This window comes from Limulus polyphemus, unplaced genomic scaffold (assembly GCF_000517525.1).
Source record: "Limulus polyphemus unplaced genomic scaffold, Limulus_polyphemus-2.1.2 Scaffold4134, whole genome shotgun sequence".
In the NCBI taxonomy this organism is placed as follows: Eukaryota; Metazoa; Arthropoda; class Merostomata; order Xiphosura; family Limulidae; genus Limulus; species Limulus polyphemus.
The window spans coordinates 58068-63517 of NW_013669744.1; positions in this window are offsets into that span (position 1 = coordinate 58068).

Consider the following 5450-nt stretch of genomic DNA (forward strand, 5'->3'; position numbering starts at 1 on the left):
AGAGTTGTCGGCAGGATCTATTGACTAGTTGTCATTCTTTTAGTCAATTAGTTGAAAATTAGAGTTTATTTGGTTATTGTTAAGTACATAGCTATACCATCAGTTTGGTCATAAATAGTATTATTGAGCATAATATTCAATTATTTAGTGTTAAAGTGCAACAACTGTTGAAAAACACACTTTTGCAGTGCTGTTACATTATTTTCTTTATGATAAGCCTCATTACCAGCCAACCGTAAAGTCTCTTTTAAAGGAGTATTGGTGTTTGCTTTCCCTGACATTCTTTATATGATAAAATTGCTGAGAAACAACTTTTTGAATTCTGGATCGGTTCTTTCTTGTGACACAGTTACTATAAAAAACTGATTCTTGATGTTTTAAAAGAGAAGAATCAAGGAGAACTTAAAATACAACACATCTTGTAGTTATGGCTAGAGATAGACTGAACGTTAGTATGACAATGCAAGTATTTTCATATCGCAATGCTAAAGCTATCCACTGTCTCTTTCCCGAATTACAAACTCAAATAATTTCATCTCTTTCCTGAATTACAAACTCAAATAGTTTCTCTATCTTTTTCTTGAATTACAAACTCAAACAGTTTCTCTATTTCTTTCTTGACTTACAAACTCAAACAGTTTCTCTATCTCTTTCTTGAATTACAAACTCAAACAGTTTCTCTATCTCTTTCTTGAATTACAAACTCAAACAGTTTCTCTGTCTCTTTCCTGAATTACAAACTCAAATAGTTTGTCGAGTTGCTTGAAGATTTTTAATGAAATGAGCTCCAACGTGAGAAATGGGAATAAGCAACCGGCTAGAAGTGTATTCATCTGACGATACAAAATAAAATATCGAATGATGCATATCCGATGATGGAAAATATATATGTTGTCGGAAGAAATGCAAGCATCCTGTTCAGGATGGTGACTTAATGTTAGTTTATAACTTGATAAACATATTTGAGTTTCTGGGAAATACACTGTATCACAACATTTAGAATTAATCAAGATTGTGCGGAAAGTACTTTTTTCAGAAATTCGTGGATTTGGGCAATATTACAACTCTTATTCTTCGTACAGACGTTAAAAATCGCCTAAAGCAACTTCTTATATTAAAGCATTCAGAGGCATCTTCCAAATGTATTCGTCTTATTGAAATAAAAGAGTAATTCATGTCAGCAGAAATTTGTGAACTAATTGGGTTTAAATAAGTACCTGTTCAGTACAATGTTGATTATAACGAAGAATATGATATCCAGGTTCCTATGGAAAATATTTCTGGATATCTGGAACAGGAAGTTAATACAAAGACTGAACTTGAAGAGGAATGTTTATAATTTGTAACAGGATATGTTGGTTTTAAAAGCCCAAAAATGATCCGGAACTAACCAGTCAGCTGGAGCAACATCCTTTTGATTAGTATACCTCGAGTGCTACGTAGTGGAAAGATGGACTTTCTTATCCAACACAGAAACTGTGCATTCTATGGAAAACGACTTCCTAAATATTATACCCTGTTTTACAGGATAAATCCCAGCTTTTGACCAAAAATAATAGAAACATTGTGAAGAAAGTATCCAACATATCCATCAAAGTAATAAGAAGGTTTGTTCGTGTTCGTTGCTTTTTCATATTCGACATATGAACAAAAACCTTAAAGAAATCAAGAACAAAAATAGAAAAGTGAAGAAAATAATTTCTTGAGTTTGTTCTTATAAGTCAAAGTAAGAAAGTTCTAATATCTTTATTATAACAATCTTAATTTTTATATATGGTTTACAGCACATATAAACCTTATGAAATATGTAATTGCTTTAATAATATTCAGATCTGTTTTCATTGGTTTATCTTGCTCTTATTCTATTTTTATCCGTATAAAAGTATAAACAATGGTTGAATGCTTGCGCTTCTAAAGGACTTGCAAAGCTTGGTATCAGTAACATCAGGTACATGCTAGGGGAGTAGACTGGTTTGTCGGTGGCATCCTATTAAAGTGACTGACCTTATACAGCGCGTGTCTAAAGGCTTTGATATATTTTATTGTGCGTAAAATGTTCCAAATATTCTACCAACAAATCAACAAGTTCATGGTTGTATGTGCCAAGATTCGAAGCGAAAGGTCTAATAGTTTGTTTGTTTGTTATGAATTTCGCGCAAAGCAACATGTGGGCTATCTGCGCTAGACGTCCCTAATTTAGCAGTGAAAGAGTAGAGGGAAGGCAGCTAGTCATCACCACCCACCGCCAACTCTTGGGATACTCTTTTACCAACGAATAGTGAGATTGACCGTAACATTATAACGCCCCCACGGCTGAAAGGGCGAGCATGTTTGGTGGAACGGGGATTCGAACCCGTGACCCTCAGATTGCGAGTGGAGCGCCCTATGACCTAGCCATGCCGGGCCTAGGTCTAATAGAACAACCTTCTTTGTGGACTTTTGCAATGACCTATAAAATATCTGGATGATAACCTGATGGTTTTATTTAAAATATTTATCCTGTGTCAATAAGTTATCCTTTTTCACTTTTAACAGTTACGTCTCCAATTTAGTTTCTCTGTTTCTTTTTAGGATATACTTGTAATTTCTTAAACTTAATAGTATCATTCAAAATATTCTCAAGCTTTAGATTGTAGTCACATTTGTTAAGAATAATCATCGTTTTTCCTTTACCAGGTTTCATTATAACAATATTTTCATTTTTACTTAGATATCTTACGGTTTCAATTTCTTCCTTACTGGTATTAGCATAGTTAAGATCACAGTTATAACAATTAAAGGCAGATAAAGCAATACCATTAACTTGTGTTCTGATGCTATCAAAGAATTCATAATAGGCCAAATTTTCTGTTTAGTTACTCTCTGTAATAATTGTTCAAACGGCAAAAGATAATTTTTCAAACTAGAGTCTCAATGGGCGTATAGTAAACGTAAAATCACGTGACAAAACTTTCTATTCTGTTTAATTTAAGACAATTTTAATCTAAAATAAAAATAAAAAATTACTCCATCAGGATGCTCTACAAGCACATTACCAACCGATTCAATTTATCCAAATACTTTTTGTCTACATTTAAGTAATATAATTTATTATTTTCTATACTAATCCAATTACTCAGCTGTATGTAGTCTACTGTTATTTAAAAGAGAAAAAAGGTTCTTGAAACTGACGTTTGGTTATCTTACAGGCTTTAACTTTTTGCTTGATTTCAAAATGTAATAGCTGTTTCATAATTTCTTGATATTGTTAAGAATAACATAACTGACCAACAGAAACTTTAAAACCAACAAACTTAGAAAGGCGTAACATTTAAAATTTGGCAATTACTTAAAAATTCGTAGATTGATTTTTACCGTGTTCTATGTACACCTTTACAGTTTTCATTAATTGTGATCTTTAACGATTGTAGAAACAGATATATATTTGGGAAAGCTAAGGATAAGGATAAATTATATAAAAAAGACAGATGATATATCACATTTCGTGGTTTAATATTGAAAAATCTCAAAACCAAAAAGTAAGCAGAAAATCTATAATTCAGAACTAATTTTGAGCAGGAGTTAGGGCCGCCAAATGGTGCGTCCCTTTTCTGCAATAAATAAAAACAAATGTTTGTCAGAACTATGTACAATAAAAGCAACACAGTATCTGTAGTTATAATCAAAAGCGGGATAACCTTAATCAAAGCTAATAAGTAATATCTACAGACATAATGAGATAATCATAAACCTAGTAAATCATAATCCAAATTATTATGCAAGTTATTTAACTTTTAAAATATCACAATAATCAATTAATTACAACATAAAGCAACTAAATTTGCTTTCAAATAACCAACACATGAACATAGAACTCAAACCTCTCATCCAAAAAAGCAAACATATACACACAATTAAAAAACCTCCTACATAGATTACGTGACTTTCAATGAAATTCAAGTTACAAGGTCTACGTGACATCATGAAAATATCTCACGAATTTTCATACTTTCATTGTGTGTACGATTTTTAGCGTTACAGTCCTTCCAGCTTAACGTTGAGCTACCGAGGAACAACGAAAAACAAAACAAATATGTACATGTTTAAACAATTTATTAAAATAATCATTTTACCCCTGCTATGTGGCTGCACCATTCTACAGTCTATGATCTCACTCATAAAATATTAGTTACTTGTATAAAATTATTTAATAAAACTTATGTTTTGATTTATTTGTTTGTAGTTAAACATGAAGCTGCACAATGGGCTATCTGTGCCATGCCTAACACGGGTATCAAAACCCGGTTTTTAGCGTTATGTGTCTTCAGACTTACCGCTGAACCACTGGAAGGCTTTGGGTTATTTTTTCTAATTTTCTCATGTGGTACATTTTGTAACTACGAGATGGCGCAATATACATTTGGTCTTTCGGTAGTCTGATTTGAGATTATGAGAAATTTTCCAAAAGGTTTGGGGCATGGCATAGCCAGGTGGTTAGGCCAAAAATGCTCGCTCGTTCAGCCGTGGAGGCGTTATAATGTGATGGTCAATCTCACTATTCGTTGGTAAAAGAGTAGCCCAAGAGTTGGCGGTGGGTGGTGATGACTAGCTGCCTTCCCTCTAGTCTTTCATTGCCAACTTATGGACGGATAGAGCAGATAGCCCTCGTGCAGTTTTGCGCGAAATTCAAAACAAACCATTCTTAACCTAGATGGTGCCGAGGGTAGAAAAGGCAGCGCATCATAAAGCAACGATTTTTCTCTCAGGACGCAAGTTTATAAATCATAATACTCACGACAGTAAAAAAGTAAAAAATAAATCTTTTCGATTCAAAGATCTATTAAAATTTGCAAGTATGTTACCGAACAATAAGCGTTGACCGGTTGTTTAAGAAATGTTTAAGAAATATAACAGTCCAAAGCTATAGGACAGGGCGTCACTTTAAGCATTTATAATCTAGTTAAAAACTTCATTCCAGCACATTTCTGCAATTAACGGAATTTGTGCTTAAAAGGCCTTTCGGCTTAAGGGCCCTGTCACGTTCCGACCTAAAAAATAAAAATAAAAATGAAAAATTGAAGCATGCGGTATTCTAGCCCGATAGCTTAATTGGTTAAAGACCAGTTCGGCAAGGTGGTATGCGGGTTCGAATTCCTCTTACTTGAAGTTCTATTTTATAAATAAGTAAATAAAAAAGTAGCAGAAGATGCCACATTTAGTATTTCTAAACCAGTTAAAAAAAATTAATACCTGTGCATGACACCAAAGTAGTTGCTAGTGTTAAAAGGTCATTGGGTATAGATTTACCTGTCCGCGTTGAGATCGATTATTTCGTGTCTCGCTGCACGCATAAAAAACAACAACAACAAAACAAATAGATACCGGCGAGGATTGAGAACACATCTAATGTTGACAAAGTTGTCATAGCAACCTGTACTAATGGTATAAGGTTTAGCTGTCTAAAGAACGTG